General features: G+C 43.0%; 1 protein-coding gene and 1 pseudogene across 2 annotated transcripts in view; one reads left to right on the plus strand and one right to left on the minus strand.

Moving 5' to 3' along the window:
- Positions 1–19,121, plus strand: part of LOC310842517 (uncharacterized protein) — a 589,060-nt gene that overhangs the window by 107,330 nt on the left and 462,609 nt on the right. The gene's annotated exons all lie outside the window — the stretch shown is intronic.
- Positions 1,236–18,497, minus strand: LOC310842767 (annotated as a pseudogene). The gene is made up of 5 exons: positions 18,323–18,497; positions 7,055–8,189; positions 4,653–4,941; positions 4,179–4,497; positions 1,236–2,607 (listed from the first exon to the last, which is right to left on the minus strand). The product of its transcript is annotated as an uncharacterized misc_RNA (transcript).

Genomic DNA, 19,121 nt, shown 5'->3' on the forward strand with positions numbered 1-19,121 from the left:
TGAGTGGGAAAGGGAGGTGCAACCACTCCCATGCCAGCCACAGTTATGATGAAAATCCACCCCACTCCTCTTAAGGCAGTGTGGATAGGAGCATTATCCCAAAGGCTAATGGCTGCTTGGGGGATAATGTATATTTAGATCACCGCTGCAGAGGGAATTGCTTCTAGTGCATCATGGTCTCAATGAAATTTGCCCACCCTACCTAGTATTATTATTTCTTCAAAAAGAGTTATAGTTGTAACCGCACAATTAGGGTAAGACCTAGATTGGACCAGTGTGCTAATTCTCTCATCCAGATTAAAAATATAAATAAGTCACATGCACTCTTAAGGCACAGACTACCAATTCTGAAGCTGATCATCTTACGTAAAGTGATAACTCTCTTAATAACTACTTTGATCTCAAGTAGGGTTTGGGGTTTTTTTTGCTGTTCTGTTTCCTTGATTGTGTTTCAGTAGAAAACCCTTAAAGCTGACATGCAACCAATTAGTAAGATAAAACAAAAGAGCAAACATAAAAGTTTAGCAGTGAGGTCCATAAAACCAATAAAATCCAGCAGAGCTACCACATAAAAGGATACATGAGAGAACAGAGTAGAGGCTGACAATATGACATTTGCAAGTTGATCAGGAAGTTAAATGTTGTTCAGGAGTTAAATGTGTTAGGGTGCTAGACAAGGCAGGAAAATGTTTTCTGCATGCAGGTAGTTCTGTTCTTTTGTGGTTGCCACTACAAGTGTAATAGGTAAACATGTCAACTTTTCTGCCCCTATCCCCAATTAATACTATGGCTGCCTTTATCCTGTAAGTACTTTCAGTCAGCTAGAACACTATCCTTGATTTGTGTATGATCTAAATTTAAGCTTAAATAAAAAAATTAAAAACCCAAATTTCCCTTTAATTAACCACCGAAGAATAAATGTTAACTATGTAGGTAGACGGTGCAGATACAAATATTAACAGCATTAATTAGGATGCCCCCACTGCTTTTGCAAATTTAAAATGTGCAGCTGAGATAAATTTAGTATAAATTAAATAAGACTGAACTAATCAGAGGGCAACATACAGTACTTAACAATAAGAATATGCCCTTTCTAAACCTGAGTTTAAACCATTTTTAAAAATACAAATACAAATAAGATACTTTCCCACTCCATCTGTCCTTGAATATTTTCACACAGCTGGGTTGTTTTTGTGTTGTGTTGTTTTTTATTTTATTTTAATTGCACTTTATTTTCAAGATCCGGTTTTGCCAAGGTTCAAAACTGGAGGTGAGCTATGGCAATAGGTTAAGTTTAGTTTCCACAGAGAGGAGCTGTTCAAGGTGAAACCCACCGCTACTCCCAACAGCAGCTGGGTCAAAAGCATGTAGGGTACAGGTGTGTTCTGTACCCTGTAATTCAGTGGTGAATTAAACAGTCAGGACTTTGAAGCTAGACCAAGTCCCAAATTGACATTTGTTACTGAGAGAGAGAGAGAGAGAGAGAGAGTTACCCCGCTTCCTGCCAGCAGCCTCAAAAACCACAAGTTAAGGCCACCTCAGCCCAAATGAGCAATCTGTGGAGGCCCACAGGAAACCCCCAGCTCCATTCATCTCAGCCCCAGATCAGCAATCACTGAAGCTCTTGAGGGAAGAAAGTATTGCCATGGCATTTGCCAGGCTGCCGATCCCAGCAGGTACAGGTCATCGTCGTTGTTGTCATCATCATCAAAGAGTGGGGTGGGGGAGGCCGAACCTTAAGGCTCACCTCTTCCTCGTCTTCGTCTTCTGCCAACAGATTTCCCAATGCAGATGGCTTGAGAGTGGCAATTTTGAAGAAACCACCCTTGTCCTCAAGAAGACTGGAATCCGCTTGCAACAAGCGGCTGGACGCTGGTCTTGGCTGTGAGGCTCCAGCAAGTCCTGCTGCTTGTCGGCTAGAGCAGCTTCAGAGGTGAGGCCTGCGGAGTGCTGACTTGGCCCACTCTCCTCCTTGCCCTCTGGACCCATTGTGGGCCCCTCCATTGCAGGTGTCACCTCATCTACCGCTGGATTTGGAGGTGCCAGGATTGGAGGTGCCAGGATTTGGAGGTGCCAGGATTGGATTGTGTCCATTTCACCCTGAGTGCTTGGCTTCTCCTTCTCAATACTGGCAGAGAGCCTGAGAGGCGGCCTTGCAGTTTGAGCAGAGGCTGCAGGAGTCTGTTCACCCTGTTCTTCCAAAGAATGAGCCTCTGGAGCTGCAAAAAGCAGTCTGTCTTGGGCTCCTTTGACAGCGGTGAATGGAGAACTGCTTGAGCTTTCCTTCAGATTAGCCAAAGGAGTGGGGGATGCCACTGGTGCTGGTTTTCGGAGAGAGTTGCTGTGGGGATCCCCATAAAGGGGTGCGGCACTTGGCTGCTTCCTTTCCTCAGGTCCTTCCTCCTTGGTACTGCTCCTCCTCCTTTGCTCCCCCTGACTCTCCAGCAGCTGCAGAGTTGTTGTCCTATCCAGATTCTCCTTCTGAACGAGGAGATCAGCCAGCTCTTCTTTCACGGCTGCCACCTTCTCATCTAACTGCTTCCCGATCAGCTGCTCCTCCTGGTATCTGCTTTTAATGTCGTCAGACGACTTCTGAAGTTCCACCAGCTATGTATGCAGTCGGTTGACCAGGACGCTGTGCCCCTCCGACTCAGTCAGGGCTTGATTCACTTCGGAGTGGAGATCCATCTCCTGCTTCTGATGACGGAGCTGCTCCAGCTGGAGCTGGGTGATCTGCAACTTGGCTTCTGAAGAAGAAGAAGAAGAAGAAGAGGAGGAGAAGGAGGAGTTTGGACTTGGTATCCCGCCTTTCACTCCCTTTAAGGAGTCTCAAAGCGGCTAACATTCTCCTTTCCCATCCTCCCCCACAACAAACACTCTGTGAGGTGAGTGGGGCTGAGAGACTTCAAAGAAGTGTGACTGGCCCAAGGTCACCCAGCAGCTGCATGTGGAGGAGGGGAGACGCGAACCCGGTTCCCCAGATTACGAGACTACCACTCTTAACCACTACACCACACTGGCTCTGCGATCTCCTGGCTGATCCTGACCTTATCCAGATTCTCAATTTGAACGCGATGATAAGCCAGCTCTACGTCCAGGCCTGCCACCTTCTCCTCCAACTGCATCCCGATCAGGTTCACCTCCTGGTACCTGCTTTTCAAGTCAGACAACTTCTCAAGCCATAGCTGTCAAGTGTCCCTTATTTGAAGGGACAGTCCCTTATTCCAGCGCCATGTCCCGCTGCTGTCCCTTATTGATGGATGTCCCTTAAATGTCCCTTAAATGATGTCCCTTAAATTTCAAAGGAAGCAGCTCCTCTCCCTTCCTCCCTCCCTGCCAGCCAGGGAGGAGGGGGAGGCTCCAACTGTGTTGCTTGGCTGTGTTGCTCACCCAATAAGGAGTCTAAGAACGACTGGGGGTGGAGCTTGCATGTCTTGTGTGTGGCTAGTTAATGCAAGCTGAGGGGTTTTTTGAATGCTGGATGCCATTTTGTTGCACGTGTTGCTGCAAACTTTTCAGTGCAAAGCCAGGCCGGGGAGCCATCTTAAGTTGAGGCTGCATAGGCCTTGTGGTGCATGTGATTCCGATTCTATTCAGTTGAACCTCTGGTTACAAAGTTGGTTGGACAGTGTTCTCGAAGCTACCAGCATGAGTTTGACCAGACTGCAGGAGGACAGGAATACTGGAGTGCCTGGAACAGGTGAGGCTGCAGGTCCCTTATTTTGGCTGCTGGTCCCTTATTTTCAAATCTGTAAGTTGACAGCTATGTCTCAAGTTCTGCCAGCTGTGCATGTAGTAGGTTGACCAGGGCGCTGTGCCTCTCCAACTCTGTCAGGGCTTCATTCAGTTGGGAGTGGAAATCCATCCCCTGCTTCTGAAGACAGATCAACCTCCGCTGGATCTGGGAGATCCACACCATGGTTTCCGCTAGCTCCTTGCTGACCCTGACCTTCTCCTGTTCAGCATGTAGGACCCTTGCCTGGGTGTGCTCTGCAGTTAGCTGTTGCTCTGCTCAAATAACAGGTTGCTCTGCTCCACATAGCCTGGCTTTGGAACGGGAGTAGGAGGAGTTAGCCATGCTGGGTCTGTAGCGGGGCTTTCTGATTGTGGCGCTGGTGAAGGGAGCCCCTGGGGCCCAGGCTCTGTCTGGTGGAGCCAGCGTCCTTTGCAAACCACACCCGTTTGACTTCCAACTCAAAGGCCAGGGTCGAGTCCGGAGGAATGCGTTCAGCTTCTCCCAAAGGCCAGTAAGCCAATGCTGGCGGGATGAGGAGGAACCGCCTGCCTCCTCTCTTCATGTCAATCATAGCATCTTCCCAGTCCTTGATGACTTTGCCAGAGCCTAGCTTCAGATTCAACTTTTTTTTATTTACATTCGAGTCGAAAACCTGCTCAAGACTACCATTTTGGAACAGCCAGCCTGTAAAAGTGATCTCCAGGACATCTCCAGTCGCCACACCTTGGCCGTCTCCAAGAACAAGATCCTGGTAATAAACACTGAGTCAGGAGAAGCGCTGCTGTTATACTTGGCAATACACAGCTGCTTGCTGAAGTCCACAGCCACCATTTCTGATTCAAACATGATGGATCATTTCTGCCACTGATCATCATAAAATGTGCAGTAGTTGTTGGGCTGCACCGTGAATACAAACCATGCATCGATCCTGGCGGTCGCAATCTGCTGCAGCTGGCTGATATAAAGAAGCAGCCTGTACTTTTTGCTTGCATTACTGCCCACTACAGCTGCCCTATACTTGCCATGTTTCACATATCTCCCATTTGTTAATAAATATGCATGAACAACTGTAGTGAAGAAGACTGACTGCACTGCTGCAGTGGGCGCAGGAGCAGCAGCGGGCACAGGAGCAGCTGTAGCTGCAGGAGGATGCTTCTTGGGTACACAGACCAGCTGGTTGACTAATTTTGGCCCGCTTGGATGGCCTGTATTGGAAGAGCACATTTCCAGATTCTGTAGTTGTCTGATCCTGTCCAAAGAGAGAGGCCAGCCTGGTCCCTCTCGTCGAAAGCTGGAAGGCCTTGTCTTCTTTATCCATCTCCCCCAACATCCTGACAGCCCCTCGCTCCCCATGCCCCTCGACTAAGCCCCACACAGCTGGGTTGTTGACAGCATCAGATGCTGAAAAACAAAGTCAAGTCCAAGAGAATTAGTGGACCTCATGTTCCCAAACATGCTTGCCTCAACCTGTGCAGCAATACTGTATTCTTGTGCACATATTCTCTCTCTCTCTCCCTCCCTGTTTGGCAAAAGACTCAAAGACATCACATACTGTATAGATAGAATCTTTTTGGTTACATTCTTCAAATGATTTTATCATCTGAGAAAACAAGTTTTCAGGTTCAAAAAGGAAGGATAAGTTTGGTATTTCTGTCATATTGGGCTGGTTTGCATGTATGTAAGCAAGCAAACAAACATGCAAGTTCCTGGAATGAAGCTAGCGACCACTGTACTCCTCCTCCAGTCCTCCTGCTGCTATGCTACCTGGCTTAGCATTATGTTCAAACTTGGACTTGTGGTTGCTCTCCCCCAGACAGATCATGAGTGGCATACCAAGAACCAGCCTTGGTTACAGCTAGTGCTTTGTCTGGAGAAAGACAAACTGCAAGCCCATGTTCAGACATAATGCTAAGCCAAATGATGTCTTGGCCCCAAGTAGTGCAGCAGTGGCAAGATCAGGTGAGGAGTTCATTGGCTGCAGTCTTCACTTGAGGAACCTGTGCAGTTGTCTGTTCACACTGTACAAACTGAATGATTGAGTCACACCTCCAAAGATGGTTCTAACTTTGGAACTTCTACTACCGATAATGTAAATCGAGAATGAGGAACCTGTAGTCCTTGGATATGTTGGACTCCAACTTCTATCTGTCCCAGTCAGCCTGGCCAGTGTTCCGGGATGATGGGAATTGTAGTCCAGCAACAATTCTGCTGTAGGCTTTAATTCTTTATTTGACATTCAGGACAAAATGGCTCCTACTACAAGCTCCCTTCTTCCAAAGCAGACTCCTGTTTTAAAAGAAGTAGTACTCGCCTTATTCGTTCTACATGACTGCTCTTGAAAATAAGGGCATCAAATGTTACAATTTCAAACTCCTCTGTCGTCTAAGACAGTCTTAAGGCAAAAGACAGGATTGTCTTTAGTGGTCTCCATTAGAGTCCAGGGTATTTGATTTGCGGTAGCTGGCTGTAGGTGACCATAATATTTGGAGGGGTTTTTTTTAATAAAAAAAAAAGAAATCAAATCCTGTGGAATGGAGGACCCACAGACTCTTTCCATTGTGATTTCCTTCTATTTTGAAGACATCTGTAATGAAAAAGGGTCAACAGAATTTAGTAATAGTGTACCTATTATGGTACTTCACTAGAAAAAGAAGACGAACAATGAACTAAATAGAAGACTGGTGAGCTGCTTGGCTGTGTTGCTCACCCAATAAGGAGTCTAAGAACGACTGGGGGTGGAGCTTGCATGTCTTGTGTGTGGCTAGTTAATGCAAGCTGAGGGGTTTTTTGAATGCTGGATGCCATTTTGTTGCACGTGTTGCTGCAAACTTTTCAGTGCAAAGCCAGGCCGGGGAGCCATCTTAAGTTGAGGCTGCATAGGCCTTGTGGTGCATGTGATTCAGATTCTATTCAGTTGAACCTCTGGTTACAAAGTTGGTTGGACAGTGTTCTCGAAGCTACCAGCATGAGTTTGACCAGACTGCAGGAGGACAGGAATACTGGAGTGCCTGGAACAGGTGAGGCTGCAGGTCCCTTATTTTGGCTGCTGGTCCCTTATTTTCAAATCTGTAAGTTGACAGCTATGTCTCAAGTTCTGCCAGCTGTGCATGTAGTAGGTTGACCAGGGCGCTGTGCCTCTCCAACTCTGTCAGGGCTTCATTCAGTTGGGAGTGGAAATCCATCCCCTGCTTCTGAAGACAGATCAACCTCCGCTGGATCTGGGAGATCCACACCATGGTTTCCGCTAGCTCCTTGCTGACCCTGACCTTCTCCTGTTCAGCATGTAGGACCCTTGCCTGGGTGTGCTCTGCAGTTAGCTGTTGCTCTGCTCAAATAACAGGTTGCTCTGCTCCACATAGCCTGGCTTTGGAGCGGGAGTAGGAGGAGTCAGCCATGCTGGGTCTGTAGCGGGGCTTTCTGATTGTGGCGCTGGTGAAGGGAGCCCCTGGGGCCCAGGCTCTGTCTGGTGGAGCCAGCGTCCTTTGCAAACCACACCCGTTTGACTTCCAACTCAAAGGCCAGGGTCGAGTCCGGAGGAATGCGTTCAGCTTCTCCCAAAGGCCAGTAAGCCAATGCTGGCGGGATGAGGAGGAACCGCCTGCCTCCTCTCTTCATGTCAATCATAGCATCTTCCCAGTCCTTGATGACTTTGCCAGAGCCTAGCTTCAGATTCAACTTTTTTTTATTTACATTCGAGTCGAAAACCTGCTCAAGACTACCATTTTGGAACAGCCAGCCTGTAAAAGTGATCTCCAGGACATCTCCAGTCGCCACACCTTGGCCGTCTCCAAGAACAAGATCCTGGTAATAAACACTGAGTCAGGAGAAGCGCTGCTGTTATACTTGGCAATACACAGCTGCTTGCTGAAGTCCACAGCCACCATTTCTGATTCAAACATGATGGATCATTTCTGCCACTGATCATCATAAAATGTGCAGTAGTTGTTGGGCTGCACCGTGAATACAAACCATGCATCGATCCTGGCGGTCGCAATCTGCTGCAGCTGGCTGATATAAAGAAGCAGCCTGTACTTTTTGCTTGCATTACTGCCCACTACAGCTGCCCTATACTTGCCATGTTTCACATATCTCCCATTTGTTAATAAATATGCATGAACAACTGTAGTGAAGAAGACTGACTGCACTGCTGCAGTGGGCGCAGGAGCAGCAGCGGGCACAGGAGCAGCTGTAGCTGCAGGAGGATGCTTCTGGGTACACAGACCAGCTGGTTGACTAATTTTGGCCCGCTTGGATGGCCTGTATTGGAAGAGCACATTTCCAGATTCTGTAGTTGTCTGATCCTGTCCAAAGAGAGAGGCCAGCCTGGTCCCTCTCGTCGAAAGCTGGAAGGCCTTGTCTTCTTTATCCATCTCCCCCAACATCCTGACAGCCCCTCGCTCCCCATGCCCCTCGACTAAGCCCCACACAGCTGGGTTGTTGACAGCATCAGATGCTGAAAAACAAAGTCAAGTCCAAGAGAATTAGTGGACCTCATGTTCCCAAACATGCTTGCCTCAACCTGTGCAGCAATACTGTATTCTTGTGCACATATTCTCTCTCTCTCTCTCCCTCCCTGTTTGGCAAAAGACGCAAAGACATCACATACTGTATAGATAGAATCTTTTTGGTTACATTCTTCAAATGATTTTATCATCTGAGAAAACAAGTTTTCAGGTTCAAAAAGGAAGGATAAGTTTGGTATTTCTGTCATATTGGGCTGGTTTGCATGTATGTAAGCAAGCAAACAAACATGCAAGTTCCTGGAATGAAGCTAGCGACCACTGTACTCCTCCTCCAGTCCTCCTGCTGCTATGCTACCTGGCTTAGCATTATGTTCAAACTTGGACTTGTGGTTGCTCTCCCCCAGACAGATCATGAGTGGCATACCAAGAACCAGCCTTGGTTACAGCTAGTGCTTTGTCTGGAGAAAGACAAACTGCAAGCCCATGTTCAGACATAATGCTAAGCCAAATGATGTCTTGGCCCCAAGTAGCGCAGCAGTGGCAAGATCAGGTGAGGAGTTCATTGGCTGCAGTCTTCACTTGAGGAACCTGTGCAGTTGTCTGTTCACACTGTACAAACTGAATGATTGAGTCACACCTCCAAAGATGGTTCTAACTTTGGAACTTCTACTACCGATAATGTAAATCGAGAATGAGGAACCTGTAGTCCTTGGATATGTTGGACTCCAACTTCTATCTGTCCCAGCCAGCCTGGCCAGTGTTCCGGGATGATGGGAATTGTAGTCCAGCAACAATTCTGCTGTAGGCTTTAATTCTTTATTTGACATTCAGGACAAAATGGCTCCTACTACAAGCTCCCTTCTTCCAAAGCAGACTCCTGTTTTAAAAGAAGTAGTACTCGCCTTATTCGTTCTACATGACTGCTCTTGAAAATAAGGGCATCAAATGTTACAATTTCAAACTCCTCTGTCGTCTAAGACAGTCTTAAGGCAAAAGACAGGATTGTCTTTAGTGGTCTCCATTAGAGTCCAGGGTATTTGATTTGCGGTAGCTGGCTGCAGGTGACCATAATATTTGGAGGGGTTTTTTTTAATAAAAAAAATAGAAATCAAATCCTGTGGAATGGAGGACCCACAGACTCTTTCCATTGTGATTTCCTTCTATTTTGAAGACATCTGTAATGAAAAAGGGTCAACAAAATTTAGTAATAGTGTACCTATTATGGTACTTCACTAGAAAAAGAAGACGAACAATGAACTAAATAGAAGACTGGTGAGCTTATTACACAGCAATGACTGTATCTGTTTAGATGAGCATATGCACGGTGTGGCAATTTTCCTCCTTTTCAGCTGTAACAGGTTTCTTTCTACCTGCAGAACATGTTCTTTTATTCTCCACTTCATTCAGGCAATAGTCAACCCAACTTGTCCTTGGTATTGTGCGATAACCCACTGAGGTAATGGCCTGAAATAATGACGAATGGGATTTGGTGAAATACTGTTCATATTAATACAACTATACAGGCCCAGACAAAGGCTCTGAAACAGGTGCAGTATTCTGTTCATCCCCTGATTTCTCTCGATATAGTCCCTGCAGAGTCACAATAACAAGAGGGAAAAATAATAAAGAAGCCGTTTAAAGATCTGCAGCAGTGCTTGGTATGAATGTTTCTTTAAATGAGCCTGACCATGAGAACATAATGCATCCACGCAGCACTAAGTTTCACACACAAACATGAAAACAGTTCATCAAGACAGCGTTTCAAGTCTGTTAGAAACATTCCTTCCTCTTGCTCCAATAGCTCAAGTGAAAAATGGCAGCAGAAATCAAGGATTTAGAGGGCACTGAGAACAGTCTTGCTTTCATTACTGGAAAGGGCCCTTTCTGAATTAAAATGAGTTGTCTTTCATTGCACAGTGTGAGCAAGTTTACTTTGCTGCTTCCTACAGTGTTTTCAGTTTCCAAATTAGTGGCACGTACTCTACATATCCACGCTTTGATTTTTTAATTATTATTTTAAAATCTGTATCTTATCTTTCCTCCAAGGAGTTGAAAGGTGTGTGCTTTAACTCCTGATTTTATTCTCACAAAGACTCTGAGAGGGTAGGTTAGACTGAGAGTGAGTGACTGATCTGAGGTCATTCAGTGAGCTTCATGGCTGAGTGGAATTTGAACTCTGGCCTCTCAGGTCTAAGTTAAACACTCTAACCACTGCACCACACTCAGGTGTTACATGAACACTCAAATTAGATTCACAATGCAAACTTCCCTTGCCTAATATGAAATACCATCATAATCAGTTTAAGGATATGCCAGTTTCCTTCAAGGTTGTGGCCAAAACGTATAGCATAAAGGAAAACTATAGTACTGTAGAATAACAATATATGACAAAAATATAACACCTTGTAAGGTGATTTGCTATGGCCGCTGTAAATGCCATAATTTGTTCAATTGGATGTTGTGATTGATTTTATATAGATGAGTCTGTTGATCTTTTAACTATCTGTTTTTGTTTTGACTGTTTTGTGTTTTACTCTGTATTCTACTGTTAGCCACCCTGCACACCATTTTGTGTAATAGGTGGTCTGCAAATATAATAATGAAATAACGGCATTGCTACTGTGCTTCTCTCTTCACAATAGCACAAAGGCCCTACTTCCCATGTGTTCTTCCTTCTGAACTTCCTTTCCTTATTGGGTCTCTCTTCTATCACCTCTCCACCTCCTTTGCTGCGGTCCTTTTGCCTGGTCCCTCCCTTGCGTAATCTTGGCCATAAATTGCCATTCGCTAACTGGAAATTCTATATCTATGTTAAACTCAATGGCATTTCGGAGCGTTCTTTATATCTGCCTCCAGCAACTGATCATGCTGATCAGCTATGGCACAACCTCATGACTTGTAAGTCATGGGTAGAGAGAGCTAGTAAAGCATGCCACTGCTCCACAAAAGCTCCAGTCTTGCCTTCCTCACTTTATCATCTGAACATGCTGCTTTTAGTGGAAGCGGTTGACCTGCTGTAAAGCTGATTGCACTCTGAATGTTAAATGCAGAGGAGATCACTTCCTTTTAAGCTCAGTTTAGCATTTCATAAGTGATAAAATGTATTCAAATTACAAGAAAATCATAAAATGCGTGCATTGCCAAGAGAGAAGAGAACTGGTGTAGGGCTTAAGGATAGCTGATGAGTCACTTTCTGTTTTTCTGCAGGGCTATATGAATTGCTGCCAAATGCCAAGTTTTGCCAAGTGTGAAATTACTCTTTCTTCTTGGCAATGTTTTGTTTCATTGGAGGGTGTAAGGGGGTGGGGAAACAATCAAAGAAGTTCAGATTCAGAACAGTTTAGGCAGCTCATCAGAATATTGTTGCTTTGTCATCACAAGCAATACCAACTTGAGGCACTGGGTGGAAAGACTAAGTTTGCACCCTCAGTTACTCTTAAAGAAGCAGACATTTTATTTCTTTATTTAAAATAGTGGTTGGAAACCTGCGAACCCTCCCAGGTGTTGCTTGACTCCAATTCCCATTAACCCCAGCTGATCTTATTATTGCCAATGAACCATGGTTGAAGCCCTGGTTTGTTTTAACGATGACTTGGTGTTATGTGTAAACCCTGCTATGGTTCCTTAACCATGGTTTATTTGCACACCCCACTCTAGATGCTCATCTAGCTACAAAGGCAGGAGGCAGCAGTCACTGGAAAACAATCAAAATTTTGAAGAAACGGGCCACGGTTTGTTTGTTTGTTTGGTCAAACAATTTGTGGTTCCCGCATGGTTTGTTAAACAAACCATAGTTTAGCATTATGTTTAAACCAGGACACAGGATTTGATGAGGCAGAGCAGGAAAGTGCGAACTGGGCCCAGAATGCAAAGTTTCACAAGCAAGCCCTTAATGGTGAAAAAAGTAGTATACATCTCCACTACTAGCACTGTGTTTACATCTATTAAGAGTAATTAGGTTAATAAAGTCCAATCAATAGCATCTGTAAATTCTCGTTATGTATGAGAGCTCATCATATTCTAGGTCACATAATGCTGACAGGAGCTGACTGCTAGATGCTACAGTAATATATCATACTGTACAGTAATCATGTAGCTGGAAAATTAAACCCTGTGCTGTTTTTAGGGAAATTTAATTAGGTTTCCTGTAAAATGCTTACTGCCAATGTTTCGGGGAAATATTTAGACAGTCTTCTTGCCTTTGAAATCTTTTGAGTTTTTTATTGAGGTTGTCCATTGCGTGGAAGAGTTGTTGGCAGAATGTAAAAGCTGCAGTCTTCCTGCGGAGAGCAAAGCTTATATTCCATCTTGAAAAGGTTGTTTTTGAGTAGTGCTTAGTTCTTTTTACCATTGTGTTCAGTTTAAATAATTAAAAATCCTAATTGTCAGGCAAGAAGATGCCAATAGAGATAACCAGCACAACAGCAAAGTACTAACAAATAAACCATCTCATCAGAGACTTAATAAAGTATTTTAAGTATTCTCCAATGCAAAGGCATACCTAGAAAACATGAAGTGAAGTCGCGGATCATCAAGGATGTAAGACTGGAATATATTTATACAAAATGTACATATATCAAACATGTTCTCTTGTCTTCATCATTTTATGCACAGCATAAATTTTATGTACTCAAATAAAATCCATGTGAGATATGTGGACCTTCAGTTTTAAGCACATAGCTCCTATCTCTGTGAATGCAATTTAGAGAAGAGTAAAATGGAATAGTATGTAGATTACTATTACAAACAAGGATTTAAACACCTGCTAGTATTAATATCAGGAATGTGAACCTGATATTTATTACTGTTATTTGTTTCTGAAAAAGAGAATGAAAGCTTTTGCAAGTAGCAAATGTCTTCTATGACATTTTTATCTACTACAAGTTTGGCATAGCAATAGGTGGTACAAACAACTGCACCCCACTCTAAACTCAGTTCTCTTCCTCTCATTTTATCCTGACAACAACCCTGTGAGGTAGGTTAGGCTGAGACAGTAGTTGACCCAAAGTCATGGCTGAGTTGGGATTTGAATCCTGGTCTCCCAAGTCCTAGTCCAATGTTTTAACCACTAGTCCGCACTGGCTCCAAGTTCGCAGGCACATTAACATGACTACAAATGATATTAATATCTATGTGTCCAAAGAAGGGATGGTGGAGAAATTTGGTTCACACTGTATCTGCATTTCCTGAACCAATATGTGAATCAAAACACAGCTACCCTTCAACATTCATACTTCACATGCATACACCTGCCCAGCCTGACACAAGAGGAGATGTGGATTCCTTCATGTGGCTATTCACTTTTGTGAAGTTTTTATATTTGTTGTTTGCTATGAAAAATACAACAAAATACAGCAGGGAAATATTGTTGGATATTCTTTCACCAAATAAGTACTGCTGCATTAACATCTCTCTGATTTCAAACTGGTGTGTGCTATATTCTCATGACATTCTCATATTTAATTTGTTTATCCTAGTTATTGCTATCTTTATTCACCAGGTGATAGGATAATGAAGTTTGAATATGAATTCAAACTTATGGAATGCGTTGGAGTGTCCAGGATCTTTATTGCTATCCATTATTATTCAACATCTCTTTAAAAATCCCCACAGTTATTGCAATGTCATCAAAACACACAAGGTAAAAATTAGGCAACCAAGAAAGAATATAAATGCTGCATGCTGAACCATGAAAAAGATGCTCAGTACTGCCAGCTGTGTGATGAGCCTGTATTGATCTTATTGAAAGTATGTCTATTAACCAGTAGGTGTCAGACATCATGCTGTTAAGTCATTGAGGGGAGCCCAGTAGTATGTAAGAATCAATGCATTCTTCACCTCCATCCCAAATACTAATATATTAGGCAGCAAAATCCCATTTTGACTCTACTCTCTTGCATTGTCTTTACATCACAGGAGTACTATCCACCATGTGTCTCACATGAACTTTATTTCATCCTTGCTCTCTATTCTTGCTTTGGCTTGAACCAGAGCCCTTTCTTTGGCTTAAGTGCAGCCATCTGAGATTTGATTTGCTGACCAATCCTATCTTTTGAAGATGGTGTAATTTATGCTGGCATAATTTTATGCTGGTTTATTTTACACTATTCCATTCAGAAGGAACTCCTCTGAATTTAACCTACCCCACTCCTTTTACCAGCCAAGTTCTGTTGGGTTGCTAGTCATGTCACTCAGCTGAAAAGGGTTTCAAATAGGTATAAAGGTCATCTTGCCCTCTCATGTTCTTTTCTTGGGACTTACACAGGGACAAATTCTTCTGGTTTGAGTTCCGCCATCTGAGATGAGGTGGGGGTTATTTTGAAGATGCAGATTGTAAACTTGGAAGATTTGTTGGCCTTGTACAGTCTTTGTCATCTTCAAAAAGTGAATTTGCAACCAGTGGCAGCAAGATTAGGACTTGGTGATTTTTGTCTTATGTGTTAAAAATACAATGTTTTTGTTGTTTTTGCCTAAGGAATAATAAATAATAAATGCTTGTTAGCTCCAGCTATGAAAAACCTTGAATTATTTAACTCTTTTTTATATGTAATTAAATCCCCCAGTGTTGCTTTGTATCCAACTAAAATGTCGTTTTTATGTAAGAAAGGTTAATGCTTATGTAATTTCCTGCTTGTTCTATGGAGAGCTCTGTTCTGTTCACATTTTAAGGTGTGTGATATTTTAACCACTTAACTCTGTCCTATATAGCTTTTATGTGCAAAACCGCACAAAGTAAATGTCTTTTTGGGGATAAATTAGGAAAGGAGGAGGAAGCCTTAGAATGTTATGCTTGTTACTGAAAAAATAGTTTTGGTACAATCCACTGAAAGTTGCCAGTATGCTACAGTGAAATTAATGAGGCTTAAATGAATGGCAACTTGCAGCACAACCCTATGCATGGCTACTCATAAGTAAGTGCCACTGATGACAGTTTGGCTTACTGTCGTGTATGTATGGCCTATTTCATTGCTTTATTTAGTCTTTGGCATGACTGACTGAAGACTGTGACCTCTGTCCAGGGACTAATAACAAGAAGTTGACCAGAAAAGGGGTGGAGGAATACATTATTATGTATTATGAGAAGTAAGTTGCCCCATGTTATTTTTTCAATTTTTTTTATCTGTGATAAACATAGTCAACACTTTGTGTAAGCCTTGACTTACCATGCACACTTCTATTACCAATTTACCGTTTACATAGCCTTTTCCAGTATCCTTTGTTTAATGTGATATCCAAAGCAGAAAAAGTATGAACCACAAAGTATTGAACCAAGTAGTGCTAATTTTTTCAGAGCATATGATGCTTAACAGAGCACAAATGACTCAAATCCTGTGTAGCACTGAGCTGCTTAAATCCACATCCTTGCCGACCAGCTCTTTGTGTCATATTGCTGAGATGTATTCTTCTTGCTCTACACATCAGGCAACAAATCTTCTTTGGTAATCCTGCTTCTTAGATCATGGTACCTGATCTGTATTGTAGACAGTCACAATCCTCTGGTTTTCCATGCCCTTACTGAAATGTACGATACCACTTTTCATGTGGATAATCTGGGCACCTGCAATCAACAGGTTTTGGTTAGTTTAACTGCTATATTTCTCTCTGGAGCACAGGCAACATTTTAAAAAATAAATAAATTATGCAGTGCGTTTATATTCATCCCACTATAAAACTCAAGGCAGCGTGGGTGGGATCCCACACAGTCTTGAGTCCAGGCACTGACCTGCGAAGCCTGAGCAAGGTGACGTGTATTAAGTGGTTTCAGACTACACTTTTTACCCACTTCCAGGACTTCAGATTATTTTCTATTTTTCATGGGAATTGGAGACCATGGCATTCTGATCTCACAGCGGCCAGCCAAATGCCCAACACAAGCCTGCAAGCGGGACCTAAATGAAACACTTCTTGTGATGCCCAGCAACTGTTATTCAGAGGCACACTGCCTTTGAGAGTGGAAGGTGTATGGAACCATCATGGCTATTAGGCACCTGCAGTCTTATTTTCCATGAATTTGTCTAATGTGCTTTTAAAGCTATCCAAGATGCTGGCCATCACTGTCTCCTGTGGGAGCATATTCTGTAGTTTAAATACATACTGTGTGAATACATACCTTTGTCTGTCCTGAATCTTCCAACATTCAGCTTCATCAGAGGCCTGCCAATTCTGCTATGAGAGAGATAATAAAATGCGTCTCTATCCACTTTCTCCATACAGTGCATAATTTGACACACTTCTGTAATGCCACCTGTTACTTGTGCCTTTCTCTAAACAAAAAAGCCCCAATGTTGTAGTTTTTCCTCATGGGGCCATTGATTTGAATAATGGCATTATAATATTAGCAGTCTGTATCTTAGCTGCTACTATTTGCTCTTGTCCCATGTTGAGATGCAGGCAGAGAAAATGAAATCAGATGGAAGGGATAACTACTAGATTTGTCCTGTCCATATCAGGAAATATACGGATTTTGTGGATGAGAAGGAAGGAATCTAGGAAAGAAAGTACTGGGAGTGACGCTTTTTTAATTATCTCTGCCTTCCACCTCTCTGAAAATGTCCACAAAGATGGGAAGGGCATCCATTTGGGAATGAAAATGAAATCTGAATCTTAAGTAAAGCTAGCTACATTTTCCAGGCGCTATGGCTCCAAACACTAATGGCATCCCAAACTGAATCACAACTTAACAGCATGTCACATTCCAACTTTTCAACCTGAAAATAGTTTAAAGCCTGTCTTCCATCTCTCACACACAAACCTGAATATTTATGGTAACTGAACTATAAATGGTGTTTTATAGGCAGTGAAATGACAAGGTCACTTTTAATTAAGCAGAGATCAACCTCACTCTGTGTTGCACACTCTGATTAGGTTCTTTCAAATTAACATAAGTTTTTGGAGACTTGACTGAAGTCAGTAGTGTTAAACACCAGCTGTGCTGGCAGATAAGCGTGGGATATAAGAAGGAGATAGTATTCACATTGAAATTAGCACTTGGCACAATATAATTCTCTGATTGCAAACTATGTGAAGTTGCCTGTGCTAATTGGTTGATTTTATTTGAAGCAGATGTTGTGAGCTTTCCCACTAATGATCTGGAGAGAAATTCTTTTGAAAGACATGCCATGTTAGGTTCTCTGCAGTATAATAAGCTAATTACAACTTTAAGTACTTGCAGTAATTAGCACAATGTGTATAAAGTGTTCCTGATCTTTTCACCCAACTGCATTATTGTTAGGGCATCTTGAAAAAACAACAACAACAAAAAGCTTGCAGGATTTCATTTCCTCAGGATAGCCTCTTGCTTTCTGGCCTAAAAAGATTACAAAATGGACTTTTATCCTTCTTTTAAAGTGCACATTGGAAAGAGCTTAACCTTGCTAAAACATTCACCCCAAATCAACAGAATTAATTTTGTTTCCTTCCTGCCATACTCTTTTGAGTATAGTTTGTAATATTTTAAAAACAAAATTTCCTCTAATTAACACATGCTGGTGGCACATCAGCTTTGCCTAATTGATTTAGGCTGCAAACCTATGCTCGCATGCATGGGAACAAGTTTCATTGAATTCAGTGGGAGCACTTCTAAGTAAACATGCATAAGACTGAGTTTATTGTTAACCTTTTCTAAACCAATCAAGTCCAAGTTCATTTATTGTTTCTTCTCAAAATGTTCTTCCCAAGTATTTTTTAGCAAATGATTGCAGTTGTAATGCTGCACTTCATGCTTAGTTAAGAAGCAAGTCTAGAAAGACATAATATGAATAGTTTGATGCACTATTTAATCTACTTTTATAATTATGGATTTGGATAACCAAGATTTAAAGACCTCAGGAGCAGATTCCATTAAGCAGCATACTGCAAACACACAATAGGCCCACTAATGAATCACTGGCATCTGTCTGTCACTGGAGACAATGGAGGCGTGTGCCTTGGGGGGTGGGGTCAAACTGTTGGAAGGTTGCAGTGCCCTGCTGTGGCGGCAGAGACCAATGTGGGAGAGGTGTTGTTGCAGCTGGGGCAGATGAAGGAGCCCAATTATGCTGCGGCAGATGCACCATGGTATTTCTTCTCTTTGTGCTCCTCCCAGGGGTAATTTCTCTTCTGGTCACTGCTATGGATACACTACTATGGATAGAGGCATGGCTGTCATTCACAAGGGATTCCCACATAGTAGGGTTGATATTGCCATCCTTCATGTCATGTTTGCAGACAACTGGCCTGGTGGCGGAAGCCAGCTCCCTGTAGAGCACATCCTTGGGGATCTTGCCATTCTGTGAACATGTCCAAGCCAGGGTAGACATTGCTGAGACAGGAACATGTTTCAAATGTGGGCTTGGGAGAGCACACCTTTGTTTGGAATTCTGCCATTTGTATCACTATGGCAATGCTTTCTACATGGGGCTGTCTGTAAAAAGTGTTTGGGAACTGGTACTGATTTAGAAAGTGTAGTAAGTTTGCTAATGGGCACTGCCTCCCCCCCACCCAAAACAACATATAGTACCAGTTCTAAAGAGCTACAATAGTTGCCGCTTAGAAATCTAGCTGCATTCAAAGTGCTGGTTTCAGTCTTTAAAACCCCAAATAGTCTGGCTTCTGAATACCCCAAAGAGGTACTTCCCTTTTTCCTCTATGTGCGCCTGCGCCTTGAGGTCATTAAGGGAGGCTTCACATTGGCAACATGACCTCCCACTACACATAAAGTGATATGTGATATGTGATATCACACACACACACACACACAGAGAGAGAGAGAGAGAGAGAGAGAGAGAGAGAACACTATGTAGATAGTGAATAATTGAATCCCAAAATGTATGTGGGAATAACAAGCATCCTTGTAATACAGACTGTGGGATAATTGATATACCCTTGCCAATTGCAGCCACACCCAATCAGTCTGGAGTTCATTTGCCATAAACTCCTTTCTT

Source organism: Podarcis gaigeae (assembly GCF_964106915.1).
Source record: "Podarcis gaigeae genome assembly, chromosome: 4".
Lineage (NCBI taxonomy): Eukaryota > Metazoa > Chordata > Lepidosauria > Squamata > Lacertidae > Podarcis > Podarcis gaigeae.